The sequence below is a fragment of the Hibiscus syriacus genome, unplaced genomic scaffold (assembly GCF_006381635.1).
Source record: "Hibiscus syriacus cultivar Baekdansim isolate YM2019G1 unplaced genomic scaffold, ASM638163v2 tig00117034_pilon, whole genome shotgun sequence".
Lineage (NCBI taxonomy): Eukaryota > Viridiplantae > Streptophyta > Magnoliopsida > Malvales > Malvaceae > Hibiscus > Hibiscus syriacus.
This window is the reverse complement of record NW_024063533.1, coordinates 736,647-750,669: the sequence shown is the minus strand read 5'-3', so window position 1 is coordinate 750,669 and position 14,023 is coordinate 736,647.

Genomic DNA, 14,023 nt, shown 5'->3' with positions numbered 1-14,023 from the left:
AGCTTGTAATTTGCATCGAAGTGCCATATAATTGTCTCGAAGGACCACATAATTATCCCGAAAGACCACATATACCCTCGACTCTTGGCATACCAACTATACCTCTAATCCTCATACATATACATTGGACTTTTAATCATAATATTGTTCAATCATTAATCAAAGTGTTTCTTATTCACATAGCTCTTTCACATAGAGTTTATTCACATTCACTGGTTCAAAGTTTAGAATCACTTGTTCAAGGTTCACATTTCCATAACATATAATCACAAAACATAGTATATATATACTGGAAATTTCTTAAAACATTGAAATAGAACGTAAAATAATATAAAGTTTTCTATCGAAAACACAGAGGTTGGCTTATTGCAAGCCTTCCTTAATTCTATTACGAAAAGAGAAGTTGCACTCACCTTTTCCTCACTAAAGTCTAATCCAAATCCTTTTGAATTGATACTCGAAAATACTAAGCTGACTGGAAGTCAATTAAGTTCGATCACTACACCAATAATCTAGAGTCAATATCGATCTTATCTTAATCATATCGAATCACAACTACTTGATATACAAAAACCCAATATTTCATTTCATGCTGGGGGTATTGATACATATGCATGTATCGATACCTAAATTACATTTGAAATGGCAAGGGTATCGATACACTCCTCAGTGTACCGATACACCCTCATACTATTACATATGTTCAACTAATGAGGTATCAATACTCCTTCTAAGTGTACCGATACACTAGGCCTAGAATGACCATTTTCAACTCGACAATCACTCAAAATCCATCAAAAAACTCTCATAAACACATACTTTAAGTTTATAAACTTATATTTATACTTTTAAATCCCCTTGTACATATTTATAACTCCCAAACAACCCAATCTCTCATTTGAACACTTTAATCTTCAAATCATACCCAAATTGCAAACATGTTATTAGCCAATTCTAACACTCCTAGCCCTTTTCTTAGACTATTGACAAGTTAAAAATCTTATTCAAACTTCAAAAACTCTTCCATAACACAATTTTATCTAAAAACCCATTTTACAAATCTATCTATAAAACACTTATATAGTTGTTTTGATGCAATATAAGTTTTTCTTAAGCTTATATACTACTGGAACTTCTATTATCAACCCAAGGATTAAAGTAAAACTAAAAAATTCACATCCTTACCTTTGAAGAGGGAGCTCACGTAGAAGAAGTAAGCAAAGTAATGTTTCTAGACAATTATCTTTCATTAACTCAAACTTATCCCCTTTAAATAATTTAAAATATCCTTCCCTATAATTTACCATTTTACCCTTATTAAATATCCATACTTGCTACAATACCCAAACCAAAATTCTATCATAAATCTTGAATTATCACATTATTCTAATTCAACCACTGAGTTTAGAAGTTCTTATAATTTGGTCACTGACTCGATAAATGGGGATGTTACAATTCTCCCCTTAAGAAAATTCATCCTAGAATCTTCATTGCATAAAAAGGTAGGGATATTGATTCCTCATATCTTCCTCACGCTCACACGTAGCTTCTTCTACTTTATGGTTTCTCTAGAGAACTTTCACTAGTGGGATCGTTTTATTCCGCAAATGCCTTCTTTCGAAAGCTAGAATCTGTACCGGTTCTTCCTCATATTTCAAATCAGATTGAACTTTGATTTCATATGGAGTTATAATATGTGCAGGATCAGATCGATACCATCGAAGCATAGATACATGAAATTCATTGTGGATCTTTTCCATATCTGGTGGCAACACTAACTGATAAGCTTCAGGTCCAACTGTTTTCAAAATTTCATAAGGTCCAATAAACCTAGGACTCAACTTCCCTTTACGCCCAAATTGAAACACTTTCTTCCAATGTGATACTTTCAAAAACACCTTATCACCCACTTGAAATTCAATTTATTTTCTTTTCAAATCGGCATATGACTTTTGTCTGTCTGAGGCCACTTTTAAATTGTGTTGAATTATTTGAACCTTTTCTTCCACTTATTTAATCAAGTCTGGACCATGCACTTCCCGATCTTTTAACTCGTACCAATTGAGTGGTGTTTTGTACTTCATTTCATACAGTGCTTCATACGGTGCCATCTTGATATTGGATTGATAGCTGTTATTATAGGTAAATTCAACAAGCGACAAATATATTTCCCACAATACAGTAAAATCAATCACACACACTCTCAATATATCTTCCAGAATATGAATTGTTCGCTCTGATTGTCCATCAGTCTGAGGATGAAACGCCGTGCTAAAACTCAATCGGGTACCCAAAGCTCCTTGCAAAGTTTTCCAGAATCTAGAAGTGAATCTGGGATCTCTATAAAAAACTATCGAGATTGGAATACCATGCAACCTCACTATCTCCTTGATATACAACTCTGCATGTTTCTCTATAGAGAAATCCATCCGCACAGGAATGAAATGTGTAGTCTTTGTAAGATGATAAACAATTACCCAAATCGAATCATTTTTACCCGGCGACAAAGGCAAACCTGTTACGAAGTCCATCGTAATGTTTTCCCGTTTCCATTACGGAATTGAGATGGGTTGCAACAAACCGGAAGGCACCTGATGCTCAACTTTAACTTGTTAACAATTTAAGCACTTTGCTACAAATTTTTTAATATCTTTCTTTATTCTAGGCCACCAATATCGCTTTTTCAAATCTTGATACATCTAATTTCCTCTTGGTTACATTGTTAAGGGACTACAATATGCTTCATACAAAATATCTTGTTTCAGCTCACATTCATTAGGGATGTACACACGATTTTTAAAATATAAACATCCTTTCGATTTAACCTCAAAGTCCTCAAGTCCACCTTTCTCTACTCGATCAAACTAAGTCAAACACTTATCATCTTTCATTTGTAATTCCTTGATCCGATCTATCAACAATGGTTTGAACCTTAATTCAACCATCAATGCACCATTTTATTTTACCACCAACAGAGCATTCAAACTACGCAAAGTAGTAAAAGAGCATCTGCTACAACTTTAGCTTTTCCGGGATAATAATCAATAATCGTGTCATAATCTTTCAGTAACTCCATCCACCTTCTTTGCCTTAAATTTAACTACTTTTAAGTCAACAAATATTTCAAGCTCTTGTGATCGGTGAAGATATAGCAACGCTCACCATACAAATAGTGCCTCCAAATTTTTGATGCAAATACCACAGTTGCTAACTCCAAATCATGGTCGAATAATTCTTTTCATGAGGCTTCAACTGTCTCGAGGCATAAGCGACTACCTTCCCATATCGCATTAAAACACAACCCAAACCATTATGGGAAATATCACTGAAAATTGTGAAATCCTTGTTTGATTCCGGTTGCACCAACACTGGAGCTTCGGTCAGAACTTTCTTAAATGTTTCAAAGCTCTTCTGGCATTTAGGAGTCCATTCAAAATGTACATCATTTCTTAATAATTTAGATAAAGGCAGAGATATCATCGAAAAGTTTTTAACAAACCTCATATAATAACCTACGAGAACAAATACTTCAAGCTCTTGTGATCGGTGAAGATATAGCAACGCTCACCATACAAATAGTGCCTTCAAATTTTGATGCAAATACCACAGGTGCTAACTCCAAATCATGCGACGAATAATTCTTTTCATGAGGCTTCAACTGTCTCGAGGCATAAGCGACTACCTTCCCATATCGCATTAAAACACAACCCAAACCATTATGGGAAATATCACTGAAAATTGTGAAATCCTTGTTTGATTCCGGTTGCACCAACACTGGAGCTTCAGTCAGAACTTTCTTAAATGTTTCAAAGCTCTTCTGGCATTTAGGAGTCCATTCAAAATGTACATCATTTCTTAATAATTTAGATAAAGGCAGAGATATCATCGAAAAGTTTTTAACAAACCTCATATAATAACCTGCGAGACCAAAGAAACTTCGAACTTCTGACACATTTTTCGGAATCTCCCATTCTAATACAACTTTAACTTTTTGCGGATCTACCCAAATTCCCTCAACAGAAACCAAATGCCCCAAAAATGCCACTTCGGATAACCAAAACTCATATTTGGAGAACTTCGTATAAAGCTTCTTATCTCGCAACGTTTGAAGAACTACACGAAGATGAACATCATGCTCATCTTTCGACTTAGAATACACTAATATATCATCAATAAATACAACCATGAACTGATCAAGGTACAGTTAAAAAACTCTATTCATCAAGTCCATAAACGCTGCAGGTGCATTTGTTAACCCGAATGGCATTACAACAAATTCATAATGACCATACCGAGTCCTAAACACCATTTTAGGAACATCTTTATATTGTATTTTCAGCTGATGATACCCAGAGCGTAAATCTATCTTTGAAAACATGGTCTCCCTTGAGTTGATCGAATAGATCGTGTCTATCATTGGAAGAGGATATTTGTTCTTTATGGTCACTTTATAGAGCAACCAGTTATGGAGCTTGTTTATCTGCATCAAAACATACAACAATATATGTTGGGATATTATTGATCTCAAGTCTGAGGATCATACATATAGTCATCACCATGAGTAATGTTATGACTGTCACATAATAATCCAAGACATATGCTCATGGTGGGTGAATCCAATACATTGTTCTCTAACAATATAATCATGTATCAATTTTGACATCTCTATGTCAATGACAACTCGTTGTCATCAATGAATAACATGTTAGTCTTAAGCATATTATTATTGTCCATGCCCATAATAATACTTGACAAGGGATCTTTTAATAATAACAATTATTTCATTATTTGAATTTTATTATGTTCCAGTTTATGTTAAACACATATATATAACTGAAAATAATAGAGTCCATATAATGACATAATTGTTATTATTAAAAGATCCCTAGTCACGTATTATTATGGGCATTGATAATAATAATACGCTTAAGACTAACATGTTATTAATTGATGACAACGAATTGTCATTGACATAGAGATGTCAGAATTGATACATGATTATATTGTTAGAGAACAATGTATTGGATTGACCCACGATTAGCATATGTCTTGGATTATTATGTGACAGCCATAACATTGCTCATGGTGATGACTATATGTATGATCCTCAGACTTGAGATCAATACTATCCCAACATATATTGTTGTATGTTTTGATGCAACTAAACAAGCTCCGTAACTAGTTGCTCTATAAAGACTGTTATTGAATATATCTCAATTTATGTAGTGGGTGTGTATGATTAAGATATGATTTGTCCTTCCTACTTAATAGGAAATATATCACGTGCCACTTGATTGAGTAAGACTAGAAACGCATGACCATGCTCGAATAAGTTGATATGAGATATCATAAATTATTCGTTAATTAAAGTCTACTCTAGATATCAAGAAACAATAGATGGGCTATACAAGTGTGACTATTCCAAGACTTATGCCTATTATAGATATAAAAGACATAAGGATGTAATACATAAAAGAGTTAATCACCAAGATGATATGTCGAATCATATTTTCTTGTAACTTAGGTGACAATGATATATTGCTAGATATCGCTCATTGTATGTAATATTAGATTGTTCTAATAATTACTGCTAACGTTACAAGAACCTATAGGGTCACACCCTAGGATTGAAACGAGCAAAGATGTACAATTACACAAATCCCTCTTTATAATCTAAGTTAACTTAACCGTCCAATATTTACCCTCATTAAGGCTTTGATCGATATTGTGTGGACTTTGCCAAAGCATTGGCACATAAATCTATCTTGGTTAAACGCGAAGAATATGCAAGTGATATTCACCGGTTGAAATATTGGTAATAACTTAGCTAGGTTATTCTAATAGGATTAAAAACCTAGAGGTTAAATATTTGGATAAGTCATGAGATGACTTGAACAAAAGTTGTTCACCAAAATGAGGTGTTACATGAGATGTAACTAGTCAAGTGTTACTTACCGAAATAATCACTATCCTAAAAGAAAAGCCAAAGCTGATTTAGGAAATTGATGTATTATGGATCCTCACCAACTAGAAAAATTTTCGTTGAATTTTTTTGAAATTAAAACAAAGAGGGTTTTTAATTTTGAATAAAATAGTGGGAGTAATTTGTAAATAAAGTTCTATTTATAAATTTTAATTTGGTAAATTTACTTACTTTAATATTTTAATTGTTGTAGATTTAATGGAAAATAACACTTTATCACTGCGATCAATCCTTGAGAAGGATAAACTTAATGGCATAAACTTCCTTGACTGGTTTCATAATTTGAGAATTGTTCTGAAACAGGAAAGGAAGGCATATGTCATTGAAGAACCTGTTCCTGATGAACCAGAAACTAATACTTCAAAAGCTGACAAAGACAAATTCAAGAAACATATGGATGATATGTTAGATGTTGGATGTCTAATGCTTTCCACCATGACTCCTGAGCTTCAGAAGCAACATGAGGACATGGTTGCATATGAGATGATTCAAAATCTCAAAGAAATATATGAAGGGCAAGCATGTCAAGAGAGATATGAGACCTCTAAATCTCTATTTCAATGCAAAATGGCAGAGGGAACTCCTGTAGGAGCTCATGTCATCAAGATGATGGGCTACATCCAAACGTTAGAAAAACTGGGATTTCCTCTCAAAAATGAATTGGTTACCGATGTTATCCTGCAATCATTGCCAGATAGCTTTAGCCAATTGGTCTTTAATTTCAGCATTAATGAAATTAACAAGACTTTGCCACAGTTACTTGGCATGTTACGAACTGTTGAAAGTAACATGAAAAAGATTGGACCTAAGCTCATTCTGATGGTCCACAAGGACAAAGGAAAGAGAAAGAAGAAGGGAGTAGCAAAGTCTAAGGGAAATGGTAAGACCAAACCAAAAGGGAAAAATGCATTGAAACCCAAAGGGGGAGTTAGTAAAGAAGTAAAATGTTTCTATTGCGATAAGACCGGACACTGGAAGAGAAACTGCCCTGTTTACCTTGAAGAGGTCAAGAAGGCAAAAGCAAACGGAATATTTGTTTCAGGTATTTATGTTAATTTGTCAACATCTACTTCTTGGGTATTAGATACCGGTTATGGTTTTCATATTTGTACTTCTGTACAGGGACTGCAAAAGAGAAGGAATCTGGCTAAAGGAGACGTGGACCTACGAGTGAGAAATGGAGCAAGAGTTGCTGCATTATCTATAGGGACATATGTTTTGTCTTTGCCTAGTGGACTTGATTTAAATTTAGAGGATTGTTATTATATGCCTAGTTTGACTAAGAACATTATTTTTATTTCTTGTTTGGACAAGATTGCTTTTGAGATTATTATTAAGAATAATTGTTGTTCTTTTTATCTCAATAGTGTTTTTTATGGTTTGACACAATTGGTTAATGGTCTCTATATTTTGGATCAAGAAAACACCATTTATAACATAAATACTAAGAGATCAAAAACAAATGACTCGAATCAAACTTATCTTTGATATTGTCGTTTAGGCCATATAAGTGAGAAACACATATCAAAACTCCATAAAATGGATTCTTAGATTCATTTGTTTTCGAACAATATGATGTATATGAATATTGCTTGTTGGAAAAAATGACTAAAGCTCCTTTTAATAGTAAAGGTGAGCGAGCAAGTGATTTATTGGGGTTGATACATAGTGATGTATGTGGACCAATGAATACAAGCCAGAGGTGGATTCCATTACTTCATTACTTTTACCGATGACTTCAGTCGATTATATTTATCTTATGCGCCATAAATATGAAGCCCTTGAAAAGTTTAAGGAATTTAAAAATGAAGTACAAAATCAACTAGGCAAGAGCATTAAGGCACTTCGATCAGATCGAGGTGGAGAATACTTAAGCATAGAGTTTGATGAACTCCTAAAAGAATGTGGGATTGTCTCACAGCTTACCACCTGGTACACCAAAGTGGAATGGAGTTTTTGAAAGAAGGAATCGAACATTATTAGACATAGTTCGATCGATGATGAGTCATAGTGATCTTTTGACTTCTTTTTGGGGACATGCACTTGAAACAACCGCTTTCACACTAAATCGTGTTCTATATAAATCGGTTCAAAAGACACCATATGAGATATAGACAGGGAAACATCCTAGTATATCTTTTATGAAGATTTGGGGTTGTAAAACTTATGTAAAACATCATATGTCTACAAAGCTCGAACCTAAATCTCATAAGTGTATATTTGTTGGATATCCTAAAGAAACTAAGGGATACTATTTCTTCAACCCTAATGAGAACAAAGTGTTTGTTGCTAGAATATGAGTTTTTCTCGAAAGAGAATTTCTCTCAAAGAAAGGGAAGGTAGAAATATTGAACTTGGAGAAGTTCAAGAGCAACATATAAATGAACCTGAGGTTGAGCATGTTTCACAAGTTGTTGAGGAGCATTCAACATATTTAGAAACACAACCATTGCGTAGATCCACAAGAGAACATAGTGCACCTGAGAGATTAGGATTTCTCATTATAACACATGAAGATGTTCTTCTTATGGATCAAGATGAGCCCATGACTTATCAAGAGGCAGTGTCTAGCCCAGACTCTAAGAAATGGCTTGAATCTATAAGATCTGAGATGGATTCCATGTCAGTAAACCAAGTATGGACTTTGGTTGAACCACGTGAAGGGGGTCAAACCTATAAGGTGTAAATGGGTTTTAAGAAGAAAACTGACATAAATGGTTATTTAAGGATAAACACGTGGGATTTAAGGGAGAAGTTTGGAAGCTTATTCTTCTACATGCTTTCTTATTCCCGTGAGCTCCTTGGTTAAGGTGAGTATGATGTCTGTGCACTATTTCTTAATGTTTAAGTGAGTTTTGATTCTTAAGGTATTAAGAAAGCTTAAGAAAAACTAAAGTTATCTTAAAATCTAAGGATGGAGGAGTTAGGAGAGATTAAAGATTATGAACTCTTGAATGAAAATTTGGAATGAAGTTGATAAGTGGAAATTGAGATTATATTTGACTTGCCAATGAATGAATTAAGAGATATAAGGTGTTAAAAGTGGATTTAAAACACATAGAAAATTTGGTATGATTCTTGAATTCCTTTTGGAAGATAGGATTTTGAGGATTAAGATGTGATAAATGAGAATAAAAGAGTGAATTTTCGTGTATAAATTAGAATTTTGGGCTAGTGTGCATCGATACACATTCAACATGTACCGATGCATCAAGGGTAAATTTCCAGAAATTGTTCAGTGTGTATCGATGCACAGGAAGTGCATCGATGCACCCCTTAAAAATGAAAACATCGAATGCAATTAGTGCATCGATGCATAAGAGTGCATCGATACACCCCCTTAAGATTAAAACATCGAAGGTGATTTGTGTATTGATGCATGGGTAGTGCATCGATGCACATATTAATGGAGGCATCGATACACTATAGAATGTACCGATGCACTTTAATGGAAAAATGGAATAAATCTTTATTTCAGTTTATAAAATGATAGATTAAAGTATATCAAATGGGATATTGGTAGTATAAATACATAATTGTCTATATATCAATCGAAAGCAATGTCCGGACAATGTGTCAAGTAGTAATCATCGAAGAAAAGATAAGGATATTGTATTGACTAGTGAGGCCAGATGAGTGCATACTCATAGAATATATGTATTTCTATATGGAAACTAGACTTGTGACAAGTCTATTTCCACTATTAGATTGCATGAGTTCATGAATGAAATTGTCACAATGATATGATTTCTATGTGGACATAGATACATGAATATGGTTATATATTAAGTATATGAATATTAATAATGAGATTAAATATTTATATGATACAAGTTAAGTGTCCATGATATGTGTGTTGTGTGATACTAAACTATGAAGCTATACGAAAAGGTTGTATGAACATGTAAAATAAGTTATAAAATCACGAATCATATAAATTAGTAAATGACTTATATGATAATAAGATATAAATTACATGAGTTAAGTTTAGAGGAAACTAGTATTATAGACTTATGGTATTAAAGGAAAAGTGAGAGAAGACTTTAGAGAATAAAAATAGAAATCATAAAATAATGAATTAAGAGACTATATGAGAATAGTATATAAATTAGGGGACATGAATGTAGATGATGATACGAAGTTATAGGATAAGCCTTAGAAGAAGGATATATATATATATATACTTAAAGGAATTTATGATATAGGAGTTATAAAATGAAGTACTATAAAATCCTATAAGAATGTTATATGTGTTATATGATTTGAGCAGGGAAATGGACATAAGATATAGACAAGTGGAATTATTATGTGATATAAGTATATGACTACATGTGTGAGTTTATATGGTAGTGATAAGACATATAAGATTATATGCAGGTATGCTGATATGAGAAAATGAATCAAGTTCATTGATATTGAATTATGTGAATATAAGAGATTAAAACATAAACTATATGAAAAGATGTAATTCATAGGATATGACATGTTTATAGGAACACATGAGAAGTATTATAAGCCATGTGATATATGAATATGAAATTATATGAGAATTGACATGAACTACGTGATTACATGTATATGTGAATGAAGCTATGAGTTTATATGAATATGTGATATGTTTACATGAATATGTAAAAGGATATAAAAGATAATGCCCATGTTATTTGTCATGAGAGCTAGGGGTATAGTTGGCATGCCAAGAGTCGAGGGTATACGCGATCCTTCGGGGCATATATGTATCCTTTGGAACATCTATGAGGTCATTTGAGACACATACTTGGTCCTTGGAATATGTATATAATTCCTAAGGAATTTTCTACGTGGTCCTTAGGGACATTTTATATGGAACTTCGGTGTAATTCTACGCGGCATTTCAGTGCAATTCTACGTGGCACTTCGGTGCATTTATACGAGTTGTGGTGACAACATTAGTGCACAACCTCTATAGACTCACATAACTATAGTTCTCACAGATTACATGGGCTAACAAAGAGATATTAATAAATTATGATATTTGATGTATATAATTTTGGTGAAATGAATTGTATTATATGATTTAAATGACGATATGTGTATTATGTAGTTAAATGAGTCATGTTGGTTAAAAACGTTAGGCATAAAAAGGATATGATTACAAGATATGATTGATAATTATATTGATAGTAAAATAAATTTAATGATGGAAATGATGAATGATGTGTATATGGGTACAATTTATTATATGTGATGTTATATTATTGTGTGCGATAACATGATATGATAGGTACATGCATGGTTAAGTAGTTAGAGTTACCTTTATACGTTTAATGCCTCACTAAGTCATAAACTTAGCATGTGATTGTTTCACACGTATGTTATAGAAGTGGGAAGAGAAGCAAGACATGTCATCATTTACCTTATAATGTTTCAGATCAGAAAAGGGATGATTTTGATGCATTTGGTTATTTTGAATATAGTTGGCATGTACTAATTGATTTAGTTGAATATGCTCTGATATATTTTGTAAACAAAATGATTAAGTAAAAAATATTCATTTTCTTGAAATGTGAATTTAGATTTTTGTTAGTTTGTAAAGGAAATGTTTTGAAAGGTCAATGTGACACCTCGGACTCGGATCCGGGTCGGATACGGGTTGGAGGTGTTACAATTCTCCCCTGTAGCTATGTTTAAGCCATCCAGATCTTGCTCGCAATAGCTGTATTCCATGATTATGAAATCTGGATGTCAAAACCGCCTTCCTTAATGGAAAACTTGAAGAGGATGTGTATATGACACAACCAGAAGGTTTTGTCTTTCCAGTAAATACTGGAAAGGTTTGTAAGCTACAGAGGTGTATTTATGGACTAAATCAAACTTCTCGAAGATGGAATCTTCGTTTCAATGATGCAATCAAAGAGTTTGGTTTTATCAAAAATGAAGATAGTCTTGTGTTTAAAAGAAGGCTAGTAGGAGCATTGTTTCTTTCCTAATCTTGTATGTAGACGACATACTCATCATAGGAAATGATATACCTACTTTACAGTTGTTAAGACTTGGTTAAGTAGTTGTTTTTCTATAAAAGATTTGGGTGAGGCAGTGTATATCTTAGGAGTTAAGATCTATAGAGATAGATCAAGACGACTTCTAGGTCTGAGTCAAAGTACATATATAGACAAAGTGCTTAAACGGTTCAGTATGAAGAATCCAAGAAAGGATTTTTGCCTATGAGATATGGCATTTCTCTTTCTAAAGAAATGTGTCCTTCAACTCCACTAGAAAGAGAACAGATGAATAAGATTCCATATGCTTTAGCTATTGGTTCTATAATGTATGCCATGATATGTACTCAACCAGATGTATCGTATGCTCTAAGCATGGTGAGTCGGTATCAAGCAAACCCTGGTGAAAATCACTGGGTTGCGGTTAAAAATATCCTTAAGTACTTAAGAAGAACTAAGGATAAATTTCTTGTGTATGGAGGGGAGGAAGGGCTTAGTATAAAAGGTTATACTGATGCCAACTTCCAAACTGACAAGTATGACTCACGATCGTAATCGGGTTTTGTGTTTTGTCTTAATGGAGGTGCTGTGAGATGGAAAAGTTCGAAGCAAGACACGATAGTTGATTCTACAATAGAGGCTCAATACATTACAGCAAGTGAAGCAACAAAAGAGGCTGTTTGGATCAAGAAGTTCATATCGGAATTAGGGGTTGTTCTCAATATATCAGATGATGTAGAACTCCGTTGTGACAGTAATGGAGCCATTGCACAAGCAAAGGAACCTAGATCTCATCAATGATCTAAACATATTCTTAGGCGCTTTTATCTCATTCGAGAGATCATTGATCGAGGAGATGTGGAAATATGTAGAGTACACACTGATGACAACATTGCTGATCCCTTGATGAAGCCTCTTACACAGCAGAGGCATGATCGTCACACTGAGTCACTCGGTATTAGATATGTGAGTGATTGGTCTTAGTGCTAGTGGGAGATTGTTAGAGTATGCCCAAAGACCAATCATATGATGATTGTAATAATACTTTTATTTACCGATATTATTGAATAAAGACATTGCCGCTATTATTTTCAGTTATATATATATGTGTTTAACATAAACTGGAAGATAATAAAGTCCATATAATAATATAATTGTTATTATTAAAAGATCCCTAGTCAAGTATTATTATGGGCATGGACAATAATAATACGCTTAAGACTAACATGTTATTGATTGATGACAACGAGTTGTCATTGACATAGAGATGTCATAGTTGATACATGATTAGATTGTTAGAGAACAATGTATTGGATTGACCCACCATGAGCATATGTTTTTGATTATTATGTGACAGTCATAACATTGCTCATGGTGATGACTATATGTATGATCCTTAGACTTGAGATCAATACTATCTCAACATATATTGTTGTATGTTTTGATGCAGCTAAACAAGCTCCGTAACTGGTTGCTCTATAAAGTGACCATAAAGAACAAGCTCCGTAACGAGTTGTCATTAATCAATAACATGTTAGTCTTAAGCGTATTATTATTGTCCATGCCTATAATAATACTTGACTAGGGATCTTTTAATAATAATAATAATGTCATTATATGGACTTTATTATCTTTCAGTTTATGTTAAACACATATATATAACTGAAAATAATAGAGGCAATGCCTTTATTTAATAAAGTATTATTACAATCATCATATGATTGGTCTTTTGGCATACTCTAACAGAGGATATTTGTTCTTTATGGTCACCTTATTAAGTTGTCGATAATCTATACAGAGACGCATCGAACCATCTTTCTTCTTTACGAATAACACTAGAGTACCCCATGAAGACATACTAGGTCTAATAAACCCTTTATCCAAAAGCTCCTACAACTGAGCTTTCAACTCTTTTAACTCTTTCGGAGCCATCCTATAAGGAGTCATCAAAATTGGTATTGATCCATATCAATTAAATCTGAAACTTAACCTCCCTATTTGGCGGTAACCCAGGCAATTCATCCGAAATCACGTATGAAAACTCTCGGATTATCGAAATATC